Source organism: Triturus cristatus, chromosome 10 (genome assembly GCF_964204655.1).
Source record: "Triturus cristatus chromosome 10, aTriCri1.1, whole genome shotgun sequence".
Lineage (NCBI taxonomy): Eukaryota > Metazoa > Chordata > Amphibia > Caudata > Salamandridae > Triturus > Triturus cristatus.
Genome location: NC_140593.1, coordinates 490,262,885 through 490,286,264, shown reverse-complemented (window position 1 = coordinate 490,286,264; position 23,380 = coordinate 490,262,885).

Sequence of the window (23,380 nt, the reverse complement as noted above, 5' to 3'; positions counted from 1 at the left end):
AATTATGGAGAATTTTAGAGGAAATAGGTGTGGAGACCCCCTTAATTAACTTCATAAGAGAACTTTAAGTAAATGCGAAAGCCCGGGTACGCCATGACCTTAATGGAGAGTGTACTGGGGCGTTCCAAGTGGAGAGGGGGGTTAGGCAGGGCTGTGTTCTGGCACCCATCTTATTTACATTATATACCAATGGCCTGGAACAAGTCATGTTGGAAGGGTGCCGGGACCTACCACAGTTACAGAAACACCCCATACCCGCCCTACTTTACGCGCATGACGCCGTAGTTATGGCGCGAACACCAATAGGGTTACAATGTGCACTCAACACCTATAATAATTACATGAAAAACTTCGACCTATGAATAAATATCAATAAAACTTTCATAATGAGCTGTGGGACAGGTGGAAGGAAAGAGAAGGATATCTACATAGAGAACAGAAAGGTGGAGTCTACTGTAACATACCCTTACTTAGGCATTTTAATTGATAACAAGGGCTCATGGAGTCAAGCAATAAAAGCCAGGAAACTACTTTTTATGAGTTCAACAACGGCCTTGGTGAATTTTTCTCAAAAATTAGGTAAGAGGCCTCCAGTAGAGATGCTCCAAATCTATCAAGCCAAGTGTGTCAGCATAAAAATCTATGGGGCTGGGGTTTGGGGATATTGTGATGTATATGAAATCCAGAAATGGAGAATGCCTTTTTAAGATATTTATTGGCAGTCCCATGTGGTACCTCAATATATATATGTCACACAGAGTTGGGGATACCTTTCATCACAGACATAATAAAAGTCCAACCGGCTTTACTATGGCATCGTATCTGGTCGTCCCCTAGAACATCATTTAATCAGAATGTACTGAGAGATAGTCTTGGTTTAGAGAATTTTCAAAAGATTGGGTGGTTAAATTACATAAAGGAGTTTCTGACTGATTTGGGTCTATCAAACTATTATAAAAATCCTACATTGATGGCCTCTATCCAAGAAAAACCTTTAAAAAACAATGCATGACCCAAATGGAGGTTAATAGATTAGCTGCTGAGGCTAAAAAATCAACAGTACAAAACAACCTAATGATGCAATCTGGAACTAGTATCCAACCCTACCTAACGTTTACACTAAGTGGGTACGTCTGATTTGTGTTAAGCTTCCTGACAATGAATGATAGGGCAAAAAAATGATCTAACTGCCCTGTCGAGGTCTCGCCCCAAACATCAATGCATTTAATCTTGTTCTGTAAAATCTATAAATAACAAAGGAAAAAATGGATCAAACCAATACTGAAGATATGGGGCATGGGACAATGTCGTCCAGACTACCTCGCACTGCAATTTTTAGATTCAGATTGCTTTACGAGAAATATTGTACAATTCTTGAAAAACACAATTAGACATGGAAAGCATCTCTGAAGATACGTTTTATATTGAATTTTGTTTCTTGGCCATGACTTTTAAATATGTATTAGATCTTTTTAATCTTTTGTTCATTCCTTTTATAAATTTATTTGCATTACCGATACTGTATATTAGTGACGTGTGGGGAATATTAACTTATGTGAATATTTTAGCTAATTGTTTAACATAACTGAATTATTGTTTTAACTTATGTTGTAAACTGTGCTTTTATGGTTTATGTTATGTGAAAACCGAATAAAGCTGAATTGAATTGAATACATACACTATACTTGCCCACAACACAAGGGGGTCTGGGAGCTCCTTCCTTTGAAGCTTATTTCTTAGCAGCTCAACTTCAGTGGCTGTCTCATTGGACAGCCAAACGCCACATGAAAGAGACATTCTCCAATGAAGGCAGGGTACCCATCCCGGCCCTCCGAAGAATCTTGATGCCGGGTACCAAACCCATGCGTACACACCCCCTACAGGTCTCAATACCCCGCACATGCATGATGCCTATCCACCGCATGTCAAGAGGTCAGCCCCTCTACTCACCATTGCTCCCATTGGTAGGCTTTCCCCAACGGGAGAAATATTACACCTCCAGAGCCCTCCAGGTATGGACCGATCACGAAGTAACGGAGGTCGAGTCACTGTTCGAGGATGGGCAGCTGAGAACATAAGTACAAATGAGAGAATGCTATGATCTCCCGCCAGGTCAATTCCTGACGCACAGACAATTAGTGTATAGCGCCCGACAATGCTGGGATCTCACTGAGGGGGAGCCACCGACACACCAGGTATTACACACTATTCTGCGCATGGGTACGGGGAGACACTTAGTCACCTGGCACTACAAAGCGATCCGGGAACTGATCACAGCCCCCTTACACGTCTTACAACAGAAATGGGAGGACGAGATAGGACGGGTGTTCCATGACATAGAATGGAAAAAGGCATTAGAATACCCAAAAAACATTTCCAGGAACGCACGATTCAAAAACATCCAATTCAATATTTTACATCTTGCCTACTCCGCCGGTTTTACCCAGACACACATTTCGCATGCCCTAGATGCCAGACTCCTGAGGCGAATTTTAAACACATGTTCTGGGACTGCCCCACGATCCAACAGTATTTGGATAGGATCCACCGGACAACAGTCAACCTCATGGCCATATCTACATGGGAGGCGTGCGCCCTGGGGATCTTCCGCAGGCGGAAGACAGAAAAGCTGCAATGCCGGTTTGCATCCCTAGCCATTCTTCTAGCGAAACGTGGAATAGCCATGCATTGGCGAACCCCAACAGGTCCCCCGGAGGCAGCCTGGGTAGGTGCCGTGAAAAGATTGGGGGGGCGGCAGAGGAAGAAACGTTGAGGGATGAGAAGGTGAAGGGGATCCGTAAACATCCCATCTCAATGGAATGGGCACAACTATTATTCCAATTTATTCAGGAGGCGACGCCAGAGGAATCACCCGCAGCCACGCAATCCCAATCGCAAACTCCAATGCACGACAGCCACGAGATACGTAAAACCGACTGTACACTAAGACATTACCAGAAACATACCCCTGTCCCGGACGGGAGGCACAACCCACTGGCTCCTCTCTCTCCCCCCGCCGCAGACACCGCACCATGCTAACGGCAAACCAGCATTAGCCACATAACAGATAGACAACGTGATACACTCCGAAGGCTCCCCCCGACCTTCTCTCCCCCCCCCCGCCCCCCCCAGTTCACAATTTTAGGTTTCCACCCCGGCACCCCCGAAGCCGATCCAGCTGCATTGGGAATACAATTCATAGACACTAAATAAGTGGGTTTACGGGGATAGGGATGGGGACTGAACACCGACCCATACTTCCGGGACACCCACATATACAGACACCAAAGAACCTATCACCACACATGGGATCCAACGGAAGGGTATTCCCCATTTCATCCGCTGTATCCTACCAATGATGCAAACTGTATGATGGGATGTTTGTTACGTGCTGCAATTATACCATCCAATTACCTGCACTTACCTGTCAACATGTGTTAATAATGAGACACAACTATGTACCATGAAATGTAAAACTCCCAATAAAAAAATGTAACCAAAAAAAAGACAGTTAAATAGAGGCAGGTGCCAGAAAAAGAAAAAAAAAGAAAGTTCCTCTGCAGAAAGCAAATTTTACTGGCCTCTACTAGTCGTTTTCTATCAAGACCGCTGAATAGAGGCAGTTGAACAGAAAAAAAAGTCCCTAAGCGGAAGCAGACAAGTCCTAGGGTTGGTCTCCAGAGCCTACAAAGTACATACACATATAAGTATATACTAGAGGTCTCGGATGCTCGACCTAAAAATGATGAGATCCTTTGTGGTTCTAGGTGAAGCTGTTTCCTCTTTTAAACTAATTCATGTACTAGCCTGGGCAGGATAAAAAATTTCGGCAGTGTAATTTCAGGAATTTAATTTTACGCTTTTTGTCCGAAATTCTCTAAATTACACCATTATGCCACATTCCATGATTACAGCCATTTTTTTTTGTTTAAATCTTTTTATTAGGGTTTTGCATACAACTTTTCACAATGTATATCAACTGCATTACAGATGAACCATTTTTGTGCATCATTATGAATTATCATTCCAGTGTACAAAGGGTGATTGCATTAGCTACTTAGTCTCTGGAGCCTCCTGATATTGCTAAAACCATATGTCTCCTTCTGATGCATTCCAGTAGACCATCATGTGCATCGTTACGACTGTACCGATGTGTCACGTGTTATCTAGGGTCAACTCAGTCTTTGCTGTCTGTGTAGCTCCTCCCTCATAACCAATGTATTCATCTGTTTCGTTTAACTAGTGCATCGGTGTTTGAACTGCCGAGGGGAGCAACTACGAACTGTGGGGAGGAGAGGAAAAGACCGTAGAGAGGATGGAGAAACTAAAAAAGAGGTGAAGGGAAATTAACGGGAGGTTCGTGAGAGGGGGAGAAGGTGTAGAGCGGGCAAGGATAAGCTGCCACGGTGAGCTGTGCGTAGATTGAGTGTAGGTGTGTTGGGCGTGTTCTGGGGCAAGCTAGGGAGGAAGCGGGCCTATATGCGGGCGCGCGATAAGGGCTGGGGCTTCCACCCGCCTCTCCTGATTGAGCTCCCTACTTGTCTATTGTATCGCTAGCGTTATGCGTGCGTCCTGAGTGGCGGGGGGAGCAGGAGGAGTGCGGGAGGTGGGCTGTGTCGTGTCCTGTGCGTCTCTTTCTGAGCACTCCTGTTTGAAGTGTATTAGGAGTTGTGCCCATTCCATGGATATTGGATGTTTGCGGGTGCCCCTCACCTCTTCCTCTCGTAATGTCTCTTCCTCCGCCGCACCCCATTTGAGTAGTGCTCCCGTCCAGGCTGACTCCGAGGGCCCCGCTGGAGCCCTCCAGTGCATAGCTATGTTCCTTTTCGCTAAGAGAATGGCCAAAGATGTGAACTTCCATTGTACTTTTGCGGTTTTCTTTTTCTGGAATATCCCCAGAGCGCACGCCTCCCACGTAGAGGCGTTCGGGAGATTAGTCGTCGATAGGAGTGCTTGGTGCACTCTATCCCAATATCTTTGTATGGATGGGCAGGTCCAAAACATATGTTTAAAGTCTGCTTCTAACATTTGACAGCGGGGGCAACGGAATTGCGTATCGGGGTAGAACCGGTGGAGCTTGTCCGGTGTTAGATACGCTCGGTGCAGGATGTTGAACTGTATGTTTTAGAATTGCGCGTTCCTGGATACCTTTTTGGGAAATTCCAGAGCTCGGCGCCACTCTGTGTCATGAAACGCTCGGCCCGCATCGTCCTCCCATGCACCCCGGAGCCCGTCCAAGGAGACGTCCGTCAATTCCCGAATCGCTTTGTAATGCCACGTGATTAGGTGTCCACCGGCCCCGATGCGCAACAACGTGTGTAACACTGGATGTGTCGGGGGCTCCCCGTCCCGCATATTCCAGAATTGGCAACCACTTTCTAAAATTTGTCTGTGACGTAGGAACTGTCCATGAGGGAGGTCATACCATTCAACCAACTGAGCATATGTCTTCAGTTGTCCCTCGTGGAATAACGCCTCCATCTCTGTGACGTCATGGTCAGTCCACACTCGAAGGGCTCTCGCGGTGTAGTACCCGCCTTTCTGGGGGAATCCCACCAGGGGAAGCAAGGGGGAGTATAGTGGTTGGCCCTTGGACATACGGTGTATCCGCATCATGCATCTGCGGGCTACGACTACCTGTAGCGGGTGCGTGCCTGCCGGCTTAGTACCTGGTAAGAGCAGTCATCTGATCGCGGGAAGGGGCATTCTGCCTCTCTTGGTGACTGTCTCTCTCACGTGTTTCTCCGCCATCCAGTGAGACAACCATTGTAGCTGTGCCGCGAGGAAATATGATTTAAAGGACGGAGCTCCTAGGCCTCTGCCTGTCGTAGGTAGGTATAGTGTGCGCAACGCCACTCTATGACGGCCGCCACCCCAGATCAGGGCTGTTAATAGCGTGTCTAACTCCCGGAAGAAGGAGCGCGGTGGGATTGCAGGAAGGTTCGCGAAGTAATAGAGCATTCTCGGTACCATAATCATTTTTGCTATGGCGACACGACCAATGGGTGCCAATGGTAACGTCTTCCAGAATTCCACCGCCGATCTCAAACTTGTCAGCGCCCTTTGGTGTTTACCCTCAAAGAGGTCTTCGAGAGAGTGGTACAGTCGCACTCCTAAGTATCTAGGGGCTGTCTCGTCCCACGACAGCATCTGAGCACCCAGTGTTATCTCCAGGGGCCCTGTTGGGGCACCCAGAGGGAAGATCGACGATTTCCCCCAGTTCACTTTGAGTCCCGAGGTCTCTCCGAATTCCCGTAACGCGGTCCATATTGGTGTGAGGTCATCCGAGATGTCACGAACATATATCAGGAGATCGTCCGCGTACAGTGACACGCAATGGGTTGTGTCCGCTATGGGGATCCCCCATGCCTCCCCCTCCCATCGCAGTCTTATGGCAAAGGGTTCCATCGCCAAAGCGAAAAGGAGAGGGGAAAGGGGGCACCCCTGTCTGGTCCCTCGGGTCACCGGGAACGGGGCCGATATGAGTTTACCAAGTCTCATCCTGGAGGTGAGATCTCTGTACAGGAGTTGGGTGTAGGCCTTTAGTGTGGGACCGACATTTACGCACTGCAAGACCGCGAACAGGTAAGGCCACAACAGGGTGCCGAACGCCTTTTCTAGGTCCAAAATCAGACATGCCGCTCGGGGATAACGCTCTTCTATTTGATCCTGGATATTAAATAATCGACGCAAATTGTGTGAGGTGTTGCGACGGGGAACGAATCCACATTGGTCGGGATGCACCAATGCTGGAAGTATTTGACTGCAGCGATCAGCTAAGATTTTCCCCAAGATCTTACAGTCTGCATTCAGGAGCGTTATCGGCCGGTAGGAAGCCGGGAGCGTGGGGTCTCTGTGGGGCTTCAAGAAGGTCACTAGGATCGATGTCAGCTGCGATTCCGGGAGTATCTTGTTGGCTAACGCCTCCTCGTATATGAAGGCCAGTCGCGGCGCCAGCTGTGCCGCGAACGTGTTGTAGTACTCGAGTGGGAATCCGTCCGTGCCCGACGCCTTCTTGCGAGCCAAAGACTTGATCGCTTGCTTCACGTCATCGGGTTTGATCTTCCTATCTAGGTCCTTCCTGTCTGCAGGGGGGATCTTAGGCATGGACGCCCGGCCTAGGAAACTAACTAGGTCTCTCGGCGGCCCGGCGCGTGGGGATCGGTATAATGCCGCGTAGTATTCGTGAAAGATGTGTAGGATGTCGGCTTGAGAGTGTGGTGTTGTGTCTTGTTTGACTAACCATGCCAGAAGCGATCCCACTCTATTACCCTCCCGGTGTGTCTTTGCCGCATATGCCCGAAAGTTGTATTTGCGCAGATCTCGCAACGTTTCTGCATGGGAGGATTTTGCCGCTGACAGTTGTGCCGGTGTGGCTTTCCCCTGGTCTACACTTTTCGATATTTCCTCTAGTTTAGTCTCTGCCCTTTGTAGGGCCCTGTCCAACACTCGTCTGACCCCCACCACTTGTTGAATGCATTGTCCCCAGGCGCTAACCTTAAATGTGTCTCCCACTCTATAGATCTAGAGGATGCCGTGCCGTCATTCCGTAGAAAGTGCTCCCGCATGTATTCCTCGTGGGTTTGGCAGAATACCGGGTCTGTGAGGCACTCTTGGGGCAACCTCCACGTTGGGATTGGGGGATGAGGCTGTCGCCATCTGAGGACCACTGTGTGTGCATCATGATCCGACTCTATTCTACCCAGGTAGTCTGAGTCTTGTACTTTGGGCAAAAGCGGAGCTGAGCACAGGAACCTGTCTAGTCTGACTCTCAAATCGTGCGGGATTGAATGAAAGGAGTAAAGTTTTGCGGTGGGGTTGCACGCCCTCCAGATATCTGTCAAACCCCATCTATCTGCCCAGCTGCGGAGGCATGCAGCTTGTTTGAATGCCGGTGAGTGTATCTGCGGGGGGCGTGATCTATCAAGGTGCGGGTCTAGGGTGCAATTATAATCCCCTCCCAGGAGCCATGGGATGGACGTGTAGTGTGCCAGTGTGTTCGTGAGTCTGCCCCAGTATCGCTCCTGCTCTATGTTGGGGGCGTATATACTCCCTATGAGTAATTGTTGGCCTTCCAGCAGCCCTATCAGTACTGCGAATCGACCTTCTTTGTCAATTAGTCTGATTTGCTCTTTGAATGGTACCCCTGGTCTGATCCACACTAGCGTGCCCCTGTGTCGCGGGGTGCTAGGGACAGACTCTACAACCAAACCAGTGCGTTGCAACGAGGCTTTTATTTTTGGTAACAGGGTTCTTTGACGTGTTATTCGTCGTCTCGTATTTGACGCCGGAGAGAGGCTTCTACGAGGGGGCTCCAGATTGTGTGTCTCTTGTGTAGTCTTTCCTTCGAGGCTTCGGGACTTGCTTCCGTCTTCCGGGCGGTCTCCGGGGTGTTCGGTCCAATGACACAATGCAAGACAAGAAGAGACCAGGTATTAGGACACCGAGCCGTTCTAATAACAATCGGGGCCGGGAGTGAGGGAAACCAAGTGCTCTCGTGCTCGAGGTATCGCAACTATGTGAGTACGTGCTCAGTGAGGGGAGGGGAAGTGTAGAGCTGTCTAGTACGGTGGCAAGTACTTTCAAGGCGGTGGTTGCGTCTTCCTTCCCACCCAGCCCGCTACTTTCCCCCGTACCTGCTCGAGCCACGCTCCTCCCGTGGGAACGTGGCGGGGCGCCTCGTAGGATCGTTGGCCTCCTGGCTTGTCGCGGTCGTCTCCACTCCGCTCGGCTCTCTGGTCTTTGGTCTCCTCTCCACGTCGCTCCTCTTCCCAACTCCTCGCCTTCCTCCACTGCAACACTCCGTCCGCCTCCAGGGAATCGCCGTTCGTCGTCTTCCGGGTTTCCTCTGTTTTTATCCCGCCCTCTGTTAGGACGTCATCAGGGGGCGTGGTTTCGTCCGTGAAGTAGTTCGGTTTAAAGGAGCCCGGTCCCGACTCCGATGTCCAGTCCTGGGATGGGTAGGGATACCACGCGTCCTCTGCTGAACGGTCCAGCGGCTGCTGTAGGGGAAGAGAGGGCGGTGAATCCCACCAGTTCCAGTTTGTCGCGGCGGCGGTCGTGTCCCCGCCACACCCTGGCAAATGCGGAATACGTCGTGGCACATATAATGCCTCGCCATTTTTTCTGTAACCGGTCCACCTCCCCCGCCGTCAGGTGTGTCTCTTGTAATATAGCGACTTGGGCCTGCTGTCTCTTAATATATGCATAGATAGAGTACCTCTTACGGGCCGTGTGCATTCCCCTGACGTTCAACGTGATGAATTTTATGTCTGTGTTAGGGGTTCTGCAAGACATGTTGTGAGAGGTTGGGTTTGCATGTTCGTGCTGTGCTGCAGTCCCCACGTCCATTGTACCCGCCCCATCACCCGCCACCTACCGTCCAACTGTGCACTGTATCGTCCAAGACCGCTGTCTTGCCCGCTCAGGGATGCTTGGGGGATAAACAAAAGGGGAATGGGGGTAAACTGCAACAAAGGGGAACAGTCCCAATTCGAAGGGCGTATCACACGAGGCAGTATGCCCAAACTGATTTCCATACTGAAACTTTAGTTCGTATCTGAGGGGGGGTGACTTCGGTAGTTCCCAGCTCTCGCCCTTGTGGCTGCCCGTATATTGTTGACATCTATAAAGTTCCTGCCCGTATCGTGGTTGCTTTTAGTCATCCGAGTTCGGTAGGAATGTTGTGTCCTGTTGCTGTGGTGGCGGCCCATCCAGATGGACTCCATCAGGTTTTGTCGAGCTCAAATACCCATCTGTACATAATTATCCTCAGTGCAGGTTGTATCAGTTTCCTCGTGTACTTTGGTTGTTGACGACTCGTTATATGAGCGTGTCTGCAGTCTGGGGGGTCACCACCAGGGGCGTCATCGAACCCTCCCGAGACCTGGGTGTAGCGCTTCTCTCATCGTCCGAACTGAAGAGATGCGGACCTCTCTCTATGTCTGATCCTCTCTCTTGGGGACTCAGTGTGGCCACCGCCTGTAGTGCCTTCCTGCGCTCCGCGATGATCTGCGCTAGGTCCGGTGAGCTGGCAGTAGTAGTGCCGGATCGCGCACTGAGTTCCTTGAGGGAGACTCTACGGGGTCGGCGTCTGAGCGTCCAGATGGTTTATCCGTTTCTGGCTGGAGCCATCTCTGGGACACCGTGCGCGTTGCTCCACCCAGGTTTCCGCTTCCCTCGGGTCCGTGAAGAAGTGTGTCTCACCTTCATGTATGATTTTGAGTCGGGCCGGAAAGAGGAGGGCGTATTGTATGTTCTTTAGGCGCATGGAGCGTTTCACTGCTAGGAAGGTGGCTCTTTGTTGTTGGACCGCACGGGAGTAGTCCGGGAACAGCATGATCTGTTTGTCCTCTATTTGTAGTCGCCCTTGTTGCCTGGCTGCCCGTAGGATAGTGTCTCTATCTTGATAATGGAGAAGCTTCATCAAGAATGGGCGAGGAGGCATGCCTGGCTGTGGTCTGCGTGCTGGTACCCTGTGGGCTCTCTCCACCGAGAAGTAAGCGGTGAGATCTTGTGCAGGCGTGAATGTTGTTATCCAGTCGGTGATATATTTGACCGGGTTTGACCCTTCTATTCCCTCCGGTAGATTCATGACGCGGATATTGCTCCGTCGGGAGCGTCCTTCTAAATCGTCCGTCTTGGTTTCCAGCACCTTTATCCGCGATTGGAGGTCTTTCAGTGTATTGTGATGCTGTTTCACCTGCAGTTCCATTGTCTGGATCATTTGTTCGCTTTTCATGACTTTATCCGCCAATTTTCTGTGGCCGTCACGTAGGAGGCCCAGGTCCGACACCAGTTCACCGAACTTTCCCTCCAACGCCACTCTGGAGTGATCAATAGCCGCTAGGACCTGGTCTAGTTTCTGAGACATGGGGTCTTCATTGGTGGGCTCGTCTCTGGGCTGGGGTCCCCCACGGGTCGAGGGGTTCGCCTTCTGTTGATTCGGGGCCTGCGGCGCCCCCGCCGTGCGCTGACGACCCATGGCGGGGGGGGGGGTTACCCTCCCCCCCCACCAATAGCCGGCCACGTTCAGTGGTTCTCTCCTCCGACTTGGCTGATGTCCCCCCTCCTCTTCTCCCCGTGGGGCCCTCTGTGGAATTACTCCCCGCTGGTCAAGCCTCTCCTTCCCGAAGGCGAGCGTGCTGTGAGCGCCCCCCCAGACCACCGTCCCGCCGGTGTTCCGACCCCGAGAGGTGATCTCAGGTCCCAACTGGGTCTTCCACGGTCAGGCGGAGCCCACTTCCGCTGACGTTGGCACGGGAAATCTAGTCCTCTGTGGGGGGGTGATTCGTCCATCTGGAGGGCCTGCTGTCTCTTAATATATGCATAGATAGAGTACCTCTTACGGGCCGTGTGCATTCCCCTGACGTTCAACGTGATGAATTTTATGTCTGTGTTAGGGGTTCTGCAAGACATGTTGTGAGAGGTTGGGTTTGCATGTTCGTGCTGTGCTGCAGTCCCCACGTCCATTGTACCCGCCCCATCACCCGCCACCTACCGTCCAACTGTGCACTGTATCGTCCATGACCGCTGTCTTGCCCGCTCAGGGATGCTTGGGGGATAAACAAAAGGGGAATGGGGGTAAACTGCAACAAAGGGGAACAGTCCCAATTCGAAGGGCGTATCACACGAGGCAGTATGCCCAAACTGATTTCCATACTGAAACTTTAGTTCGTATCTGAGGGGGGGTGACTTCGGTAGTTCCCAGCTCTCGCCCTTGTGGCTGCCCGTATATTGTTGACATCTATAAAGTTCCTGCCCGTATCGTGGGTGCTTTTAGTCATCCGAGTTCGGTAGGAATGTTGTGTCCTGTTGCTGTGGTGGCGGCCCTTCCATATGGACTCCATCAGGTTTTGTCGAGCTCAAATATCCATCTGTACTTAATTATCCTCAGTGCAGGTTGTATCAGTTTCCTCGTGTACTTTGGTTGTTGACGACTCGTTATATGAGCGTGTCTGCAGTCTGGGGGGTCACCACCGGGGGCGTCATCGAACCCTCCCGAGACCTGGGTGTAGCGCTTCTCTCATCGTCCGAACTGAAGAGATGCGGACCTCTCTCTATGTCTGATCCTCTCTCTTGGGGACTCAGTGTGGCCACCGCCTGTAGTGCCTTCCTGCGCTCCGCGATGATCTGCGCTAGGTCCGGTGAGCTGGCAGTAGTAGTGCCGGATCGCGCACTGAGTTGCGTGAGGGAGACTCTACGGGGTCGGCGTCCTGAGCGTCCAGATGGTTTATCCGTTTCTGGCTGGAGCCATCTCTGGGACACCGTGGGCGTTGCTCCACCCAGGTTTCCGCTTCCCTCGGGTCCGTGAAGAAGTGTGTCTCACCTTCATGTATGATTTTGAGTCGGGCCGGAAAGAGGAGGGCGTATTGTATGTTCTTTAGGCGCATGGAGTGTTTCACTGCTCGGAAGGTGGCTCTTTGTTGTTGGACCGCACGGGAGTAGTCCGGGAACAGCATGATCTGTTTGTCCTCTATTTGTAGTCGCCCTTGTTGCCTGGCTGCCTGTAGGATAGTGTCTCTATCTTGATAATGGAGAAGCTTCATCAAGAATGGGCGAGGAGGCATGCCTGGCTGTGGTCTGCGTGCTGGTACCCTGTGGGCTCTCTCCACCGAGAAGTAAGCGGTGAGATCTTGTGCAGGCGTGAATGTTGTTATCCAGTCAGTGATATATTTGACCGGGTTTGACCCTTCTATTCCCTCCGGTAGATTCATGACGCGGATATTGCTCCTTCGGGAGCGTCCTTCTAAATCGTCCGTCTTGGTTTCCAGCGCCTTTATCTGCGATTGGAGGTCTTTCAGTGTATTGTGATGCTGTTTCACCTGCGGTTCCATTGTCTGGATCATTTGTTCGCTTTTCGTGACTTTATCTGCCAATTTTCTGTGCTCGTCACGTAGGAGGCCCAGGTCCGACGCCAGTTCACCGAACTTTCCCTCCAACGCCACTCTGGAGTGTTCAATAGCCGCTAGGACCTGGTCTCGTTTCTGAGACATGGGGTCTTCGTTGGTGGGCTCGTCTCTGGGCTGGGGTCCCACACGGGTCGAGGGGTTCGCCTTCTGTTGATTCGGGGCCTGCGGCGCCCCCACCGTGCGCGGATGACCCATGGTAGGGGGGGGGGTTACCCTCCCCACCACCGATAGCCGGCCACGTTCAGTGGTTCTCTCCTCCGACTTGGCTGATGTCCCCCCTCCTCTTCTCCCCGTGGGGCCCTCTGTGGAATTACTCCCCGCTGGTCGAGCCTCTCCTTCTCGAAGGCGAGCGTGCTGTGAGCGCCCCCCCAGACCACCGTCCCGCCGGTGTTCCGACCCCGAGAGGTGATCTCAGGTCCCAACGGGGTCTTCCACGGTCAGGCGGAGCCCACTTCCGCCGACGTTGGCACGGGAAATCTAGTCCTCTGTGGGGGGGTGATTCGTCCGTGGTCACTGGCACCAGTGAAATAGTCGGTCCCGTGCCGTAAGCTAGGCGTCCCTCTGGGGCGAGGAGGGCGGCCCCGGGGCCCCCAGCGACGAGCACGTTCCTCGCGATTTACTCGTATTTGCGTTATTGGCTGTGTGGAACCCCCGCCTTCTGTGTCCTCCTTAGCCTTGCTGTCCCCGATGTATGATGGGTGTATGGGTGATCCGACCTCGACCTCCCCACGCCGCTCGCTCACAAATTGTGTTCAGAGCGGGTGGTGATACGCGATTTGGGGCACACCCTTCTTCTCCGCAGGAGCTCCGTCTGGGAGCGCCGCATGCACTCATCAGGGTACGCGCTGGCGCCCACTTCCCGCGCCGTCAGGGGCCGAGCGCCGGTTCATCCCCAGGGGCTACGCACTTCCTTCTCGACAGCCGCGTGGCGGTCCACGTCCTATCCCCTCCTGACCGCCACGCGTTCCGTGGGTCCCTCGTCGCCTCTGCGCTTCAGCCGCATGGGTTGGGGCCCACCTGTTGATTTGCTGGTCCTCCGTGCAGGCGCTGCCAGGGGGGGGGTGCCCCAGTCGACACCCCCACTTGGATCCGGCTGAATGTCCCAGGTCTCCGCTCGCTCGAGGGGGGGTGCGCCGATCTCTTGCCCCCCTGCGCTCGGTGACCCTCGGTCTGCTTTCAGGGTGCCACTGCAGTTGCCACTCCTACAGGACTCCGGCAATGGTAGTTTCGCCGTCCGGTGGGGCCAGTTGCATCCCGGAGCTCTATGTTCACTCCCGTCTTTGCGAATCGCTCCAGAAGTGACTCACAGGGCCGCCATTTTGTTCATCGTCGGCAGGCGATCTCCCGCTCGGAGCCTCCGCCGCCCCAGCGGCTCCGATCTCGGGGATTCCGGGCCTACCGGAGCTGCCATCTCTGTTTACGGGCTGGATACAACGATTCCCAGGACTGGAGGGAGTTTGGGGCAGGTTTGACTGATGCGTGCACGGGCTGCCGAGCAGGAGCCTCAGGAAGAGGAGTCCGCCATCTTGGCTTGCTCGGCCATGCCCATGATTACAGCCATTTGATGTAAAAATGTAAAGGTGAAGCACAATTGGTTGTATAAATTTACTGTACACGCACAGGAAATCCACAACATGAGCAGCTGTTGTTTGTGATTCTTTTGTTTAGATGCATTGTAGCGCCAAAATTTGACTTGAGGATGCATTTCACTCTAAAACGTAGACTGAAATAACAGATTTGCATTTTGTGTAATTTTATGTAATTTTGCCCTAATTTTACACAATTACGCAAATTATTACAATTTTGTACACCCTTACTATGCATGTGTTTCAAAAGGCTACTTGTTATCAGAATATGTTGTATTCTGTCTTGAGTTTTCATCTAACAAATCAGCAGACTTTGGAATTTGTAGTTGCGGTTCAATTCATTTAAAACAACCAGATCTAAATAACTTTAAAATAATATGTTGAAGTGAAGACCAGAACTGGAAAAGTTGCATCCCAGTGACATGCTGCCACCTGATAACCCTAGCCATATAGGATATGGGGAGACATTTTTTAAACAGAGCCAGCAGCTCCCACTGCAATACAAAATATAAGGGGTCGCATTGTAATGCCTATGTCGGGACCGCCGACAGCCTGACGGGCGTTCCCGATTAACGATAGGGTGTCCGCCTGACATCCTAATCAGGCCCTAAGTGAGTTTCCAGTAAGAACAATCATCGGGATCATGCCTATGAACATAGCTCCAAAATGTCTGGGGAAGTTAAGACATTTTACATGAAGTCTGAGTAGTTTGCATGTAATTGAACACATTGCAATGCAGGCCCTTAAATGTTCAGCCTCACCTAAGCCAATCATCACCCTGGTGTCTTCATAGTCTACGTACTCCTCGTTCACAACCCTGAACCCAGCTGAGGCCAACAGGGCCTTGAATATACCCTCTACGGGAACTAACCTAACGTCCATGGGGGGCTGGGGGGGCTGGCATAGAGTCAGTCCTCCTCATGTCTATGGTGTTATTTCAATTTCCTCACTATTACAACATGAACTTCCTGCAGACCCTCCTCTTCTCATTAAAGGGCATGTTTTGTTGGTGGACTGGCTGATATACAGAGACAAAATCTGCTGACATATTCACATAGCTAAATTGGTCCTATCCCATACCGAATTAAGTGTCAAGGAGGGCAGTAAATGCGGTCTGTTGACGAGAGATCCTCTTTTCCAATTATATTTATCTCTATATCTCTCCTGCAATGATGCCCCAAACACTTTATCCATACTTAGTTTATGGCCTTGTATTTCCTTAGATTAGGTATTGAAATGCATGGTGAAGAAAACCTATTCCAAGATGGCCACTGATATGCAGCATGTGTCATAAAACTGGTTGTGATGCATGTGCATGAGTACCTCGTGACGATGCATGCACATCTGTCATGACAAATGGTAGCCATTTTTAATTTACGATCTTATCATGTTGATTGACCATGTTAGAATGGTAACTAACAATGTTAAAATGAAAAGTCAAAAAGAAGTGTGCGCAAAGCACAAGAATCAAGCGAGCGGCCGACAGCACTTTGCAGCTGTAGGGCTCTTATTAAAATATAAAACAAGGAGTGGGATATGGAGAGGACAGAGAACAGAAATGGAAGCATCAGGATGAAGGGGAACAAAAAGAGGGGCAAGGTGGCAAGAGCGAGGAAACGGGCACTTTCATGGTGTGCTCACTACTAAATAATACAAGCATTGTCAAAGCCAATAGAACTGACTTTAGTTTTATGGTAACAGATCTATCATTATATTTATTTACATGTTTTGTGGCTTTGTAAAGTGTGAACTTGACCTGAGGGGTGGCAAAGTGTTTCACAGAAAAACAGGGTATCGATATACATAAACATGAGGGGGTAAGATTAGATTACAATCGGTTGGGTTTGCAAAGAGCCAACAGAGTTAAGAGAAATTTCAGCTTAGTGTGGAGACATACAAAGTTGGCAATAGAGTGTGTTTAACTATGTTTATAGAGCAAATTCTGTTTTCAAATTAAGCATTACACATATCATAACATTCACAAGATTCTTATTTACAAAAACAGTGGAGGGTAAATACTCAAGGCATGAGCCATTGGGCAGGATACATACCACCTCTGCATGTGACACATTTTTTTATAGTAGTTGTCAATTAAGTTGATAGATACTCCTGGAAAAGTAGTTTTCTCAACTCACTTTCAAGATTAACAAAGGATGTATTTGGCCTGATTCTAGTTGGTTGTAAAAGTTGGTCTGGTTGGTTGTAGAGAGGATTGTAGTATGAAATATTGAGCATAGGAATTACATGGCATCAGAATATCATTGGAAGTTTAGCGAGGGACAACATTTTGAAAGGTAAATGCACATAGTAAAGTATAGACTATTTTTCTTTTTTTTCTTCAATTCAATTAATCTTTATTCAGCCAAATTATGGCCATAAAGACGCAAAGCAATCAAACAATCAGCATTTGTGTAAAGTGTACTGTGCCAGACAAAATTGATAAAACATTTTTAAACAAACGGTAAAAGACTTAAAATACAGAATTTGAAGACAAATGAACCGATAAATATTATTTCATTAGGGCGGACCCTCCATAGTTTTCCTATTTCTAACTGCAGTTTTTAAAAAGGAGCATACCCTATACCACATGTTGGGTGTGTTCAATAGTTGGAGATGGATCAAAGTCTCTCTACATTTGCGGTGGCCCAATGATTTTAACAGAGGTTTGAGCATAAGCCTTCGAAAGTATCTAAAACAAATTTACAGAAAAATATGTAGTGTTACAGCGAACGTTTTGAGACACCGTCGCAGGAGCAGATTGAGGTCATTCCCCCCAAACATGTAATTTGAGTTACCTGCGCTCAGGATCTGCCAAACCGTACCAGCCATAAAACAAAAAAGGAGAAACCTCACCCATAGAGTAAAGGCTAAGTGTCACAGAAGGGGCAGGCTCAGCACTAGCAAAATGTTTGTAGAAGACCGGCACTGTGTTTTTCATTAACTCAGTTTGTAGCCTTTTGGCTTCACAGAAATCCCCAAAATAGCTCTTGACCAATGTGTTATCATCTTTTTTAACACTCTTCGGGGACAGATAAAGGGGAGCCATCCCCAGCTCATTAATGTGTGTGAGACATAGGAATGGTACTTAATTTGTCCAAGCTGAGTCACACCAAGATGATATCTCTGCAGAGTTGGGCCTGCGCATTAGCCCACACACTGACCCACAATAGTCGTGGAGCTAACGGAACCCTGCCGGCTATATACCGCTGGTTTAGCTCCAGGTGCATAATGTGATTGGGGGCTGTTGGTGGCACGTGAAGAAGCCTCTGGCATATACGGTTTTCCTCTAACTGGAGAAGGACACTCTTGTGGCATCCCCAAACCCCCACCTCATACTTTGCCCCTGGGGCACATAGTGCATTATATACTTTCATCAGTGGCCAGATGGTTCCCCTTCCCCTCGTGCATGGCAGGTTGATAAATGTCCTCGCTGATCTACTCAACTTAAGACATGAACTGTTCTACTGGGGTTGCCAGGATCCCCAGGTATTAAAGATGACTCCTATTTAGCTAAACCTATTTATGCTGTGCAACAACTGACCCTTGATAAAGAGCCAGCGGGTGTCAATACTACCTGGACCACAGACCATGATCTGGGACTTGCCATAGTTTGTGACCAAGTCAAGAAATGGACAAAGCGATCCACCAACACCTGCAGGGCATTTGGTGTCAGAGCCAGCAGAACACCGTTGTCCGCATAGAGCAATGCTGGTACCTCGGTACCATACCTCCGTACCAGCAACTCTAGGCGTGTACACCAAGGTTAGTGTTAGTTTCAGGTGCGGGCAAAGGTCATTGATATATTGTATGAAAAGCAGCGGAGTCAGAATACAGCCCGGGCGCACTCCGCGCTTCAAACAAATTTCCAGTGACTTCTCCTTGTTCAGACTCACCTGCACCTTGCCGGTCGAGTCAGAATGCAGATTGTGTAAGAAATTCAATAGGGATGCAGCAGCCTCAATCACAGTTTAGTCTTGTTAACAGAGTCAAAATCTATGAGGAGGTCCATAAAGGGTAGGTACAGTGAGCAGTGCCTGGTGTTGATGTATTTCTTGACAATAAGGCTCAAATTTAGGCACCCAGCCATTGACAGAATCCAAACTGGAAGGGGGATAATATATTTCACTCTTGAGCCTACTCTACAAGGCAATTGTATATCACCCTGCCAATCATCTTTACTGTACTGTCTAATAAAAAGATAGGCCTATAGCACTTCAGTGACATACGGCCGCCTTTTTTAAAGATAGGCACAATGGTAAAAAGTTTCCAATAGTGTGGGATGTGCACGTTTAAGGAACAGTTAAAATATTGGTGATTAGGGGGCCCCAAAGCGTAACATTGCTTCTAATGAGACCGATTGGGGTCCCATCGGGCCTTAGCTCCAGTACTTTGACGAATGGTCTGATCTACCTCTGCTAAGTTGACTACTACTGGGAAAGAGTTGATCAACTAAAGAAATAAAGAGTTGGTCAACTCTACGTTTTCTTCAAGATAATAAATAAAGGAGAAATGTGTTGCCCAGTTTGTATCCAATATATTACGATATAACAAGGGGCTTTGAGGAGATCTTATGGATTTCAGTCTTCTGACTGTATTCCTAAAACATTAGCTGTTCTTCCTCAATGCAGCACCTTTCAAAATGCCCCAGTCCGCCTTATGCAAGGCCTCCTTCCTAACTTTAATGACATGCTTATAGGCTAGATGTGCAGACTGGACTTAGGCGGGATTTCGAGGGGATCTGAACAATGCTAATCTTAATGCCCGGTTAGCTACCGAGCAGTGCTCATCGAACCAGCGTGAGTCCCCCTTATCTGCCTTCATTGGTCGAAGAAGGTGTTGTTTAATTGCCTGGGTTAGCGCTTCACATTGGAGTAATAAGATGTTCCCCCCTGCTTCTGTTAGGCAGTTTATAAATAGCACCTGATGTTGAATCAGTGGTGAACACAGTACGTCTTCCAGATCTTTAAGGCACCATATAAGCCTCAGACCTCAGTGGAGTGCTGGGTGGGAATAACACCAGTGGTGGGTTGCAGCCTGCTAAAGAATAACTGCACTAAGGCTCCTAAAGCATTGTGGTCCCCCTAGTTAGTCAGCACAACTTCACCTTTGAGGAAATAATTAATAAGATCCCATGTCAAAAATATATAATCGATGGTGGACCATGCCCCCTAAAAGTTGTTAAGGGAGGCTCATCCCCTCTAAATTGTGTCAAGCAAATTGGTCAAGTCAAGATCAGCCAGAATATTGAGGAATACAATCTTGAAAGGTAAATGCATATAGGAAAGTATAGACTATTTATTCTTAAAACCACATCTTTGCACCTTGAAGGTCTATATCATCAAAGTACATATATGTGGAGTATAAAAAAGCTCTACTTACCTGTCAATATTTTGGCCTCGATATTTGTGCCATTAGGTTTCCCATTGTCAGGTTTAGAATGGTTAGCAGAGTACACCAGCCACTAACCTTCAGGAACAGATCCAACCGTGGCGATGCACGTTTCCCAGTTCCCCCTTGCGCTACCCCACAGGGAGTATACAACAGCCTACCCTGCATGGAAGCACGCAAGGGAAAAGGGAGAAAACAACAAAGGTCAGAGGTCCACCACCACAGGACCTCTTCGGTCCTCTCTTTGATACGAGAAATCCTTCTTTCTCAATAGGCAGTGAATCACGTGTGGCACCCTGTATGTAAGAGAAGGCACAGCTATAAAAATTCCTAGACACCCCGCTTACAACGTCAGTAATAAAGGAAGCTGTGAATAATCCCCCTTTAAGTCAGATTTACTTGCATTCCATACTTGGAAGGGTTGAACCACACGTTACTCATTAGGAAGAACTGGGTATGCCCAAATCACTTAATCCTCAACAGGTTAGACCAATCACAGTCCCCAAAGACTAAGGAGCCACCAATGGTTGATACTTATCTGCCTTTTTCCATAAGAGGTCTTCTTTAAATCTACTTGGTCTCTAGTAGTAAAGATAACGGTGGATAGGCAAAACCGCAACCTTGTTAATGGTATCCAGAAGAGTTAACAAAGTAGCAATCTGCCACTATGAGGAAAGAGATCAAAGATAATAAACAAGAGAAGAAAGTCTGGGCACTATCCCCACTCTCGTCCTGAGAGCGCGCGCTGGAATAGCAGGGCTATTAAATGTGCCTTTAATCCATAAACAAGGTCCGGAGCGAGCTACCTCAAGATCTCCAGTCTGAAGACAGGAATGTTTTCCCAAAAGAGAGCGTTAGGTTTTCCATGTTCAGAAAAGTGCTCCTGCACAGCGGAGCGGTTGTGTACACGCACGGCACGGCAGAGAGTTTGGAATAAGGAAGTTAACCTTCTTATGAAAGCTTTCGGAAATGAACTCGCTGATAAGCACTCTGACACAGCGGAGGGGTTGCAGCTTTCAGAATATGTGGTGTACATAGTCGAATGCCCATATGCCCTAAAATATGTTGGCAGCACGATCTGTGAACTCAAAAAAATGATTTTGGAACATGTGAGAGCTACAGTTAACAAGGATCGCAGCAATGCAGTGGCTAAGCACATGGAATGATATCATGGCGGAGATTGGAAAAAGCGGAGGTGTTTCGCCAAACCAAAGTGTGGAACAAAATGAAAGGGGTGGTGACAGGGAACGTAAGCTAAGACAAAGGGAATCCAGATAAATTTTGGCCCTGCACCCCCTTAACACCGCATGGTTCAAACCAAGACGAGGAACTTTACTGTCATTTGTAAATTTCTGATTTTGCTTTCCATAGTTTTCTTTAAATAATGTTTGGACAGTACACTGTTTTCACTTTCCACTTTAGTATGTTGCACATCAGGATTGATCTGTGAACCATGGTAGGACCTAAGAAAGGAACCATTGTGCCATAGATTGTTTTCTTATAATATGTGATCCAACAGATCATGTGACTCTGGAGATCGAAATTACTTTTGCCAATGAGCTCATATGAGAAATGAATAGCCATCTTATTTATATGTTATAAAGTATTTGTGCAATGCATGGTTACTAAATAACCATTGACACATTAGCCTAATTCTCATACTGGAGCGATTTATCTCTCTTTAAAGAAAGGAGTGTTAAAGTATAATACACGACAAATTAGTGTCTAATCGTTGAGCTTTTGTAAAACATGGTATGCACCCATGCATGGTGGGGGTATATTACCTAATTTGCATGGACCATGTATTTGTGCTCTGACATAGGCCTGTCTCATGGATTGTAGTCTTGTTGGACAGGGAGGGTCGCCAAAAGCGCTACCCTCATAGTAGTGGAAGGTTACTACCTTCATCAGGAGGTAAGCAGCACAAGAGCAGTGTTGGCAGCATACCGTGTAGTGATCATTAGTAGTGAACAGGACCTTTTTACCCTGTGTCACTGGAGTGAGGCCTACACGCTCACTCACCTTTTTAAAGGTTTCACTGCTGTGTGCTTAACTCACCCCTAGGCCTATATCAGGTAGATGTGGAGTGCAGGAGTAGTGACTCTGTGCTGGATGGATGTGTGCCTGGGAAGGGTACAGTAAATGGGATAAAACAGTACTGTGTATTGCATGTGTTGGTTAGTGCATAAACTGGGTGTATGTATGCCTGTGAGTAATACATTACATGAGAGATGTAATGTGCAATGAAAGCATGTCCTGGGTGTATGTGTGTTTGGCATGAAGTTCAATACATGAAGGGTGAAGTGTTGTACACCGCACACATGGTAGTCTGTGTGCTGGCAGTGTGTGTGTTTGTAAGTAGCACACCCTGGTTAAACATAGAAAAGCTTAATTGCTGAACAGTGCACACAGACTGAGTGTGTGCGCAGAATGCATGTGTACTTGTACTGGTACAAATCATGGAGGTACCAGTGCTGGAAAGTAAGTGTGCTGTGAATGTACACTGAGTAAGTTGGCAGGGTATGCTCAGACGTGAGTCCCTTGCTCACTTTGCCACTGGATTCAAGCAAGCCTGGCTGAAGACGGCTGAAATGCCAGAAACGGGTCCTAGGAAGCTTGTTTCCGGTCAAGGGAAGGCATGGCTTGGCAGTTCGGGCTGGACTGTTCCCATGAGGCACAGGGTCAGACTGATTTGCATATGGCCATGTCTGAACTGAGGTGGCAGAGTGGGCTAAAGAACGGTGATGGATCATCCCAGATCTGTTGACTGGGTGTGAGTGTTTGATTGGTTCTGATGCTCCGTCCATCACCACCCCCTTTTGTACCTCTTTGTTTGCCATAAGTTGGCAGGGTATGCTCAGACGTGAGTCCCTTGCTCACTTTGCCACTGGATTCAAGCAAGCCTGGCTAAAGACGGCTGAAATGTCAGAAACCGGTCCTAGGAATCTTGTTTCCGGTCCAGGGAAGGCGCTTGGCAGTTCGGGCTGGACTGTTCCCATGAGGCACAGGGTCAGACTGATTTGCATATGACCATGTCTGAACTGGGGTGGCAGAGTGGGCTAAAGAACGGTGATGGATCAAACCCAGATCTGTTGACTGGGTGTGAGTGTTTGATTGGTTCTGATGCTCCGTCCATCACCACCCCCTTTTGTACCGCTTTGTTTGCCATAAGTTGGCAGGGTATCGCTCAGACGTGAGTCCCTTGCTCACTTTGCCACTGGATTCAAGCAAGCCTGGCTAAAGACGGCTGAAATGCCAGAAACCGGTCCTAGGAAGCTTGTTTTCGGTCCAGGGAAGGCATGGCTTGGCAGTTCGGGCTGGACTGTTCCCATGAGGCACAGGGTCAGACTGATTTGCATATGGCCATGTCTGAACTGGGGTGGCAGAGTGGGCTAAAGAACGGTGATGGATCAAACCCAGATCTGTTGACTGGGTGTGAGTGTTTGATTGGTTCTGATGCTCCGTCCATCACCACCCTCTTTTGTACCGCTTTGT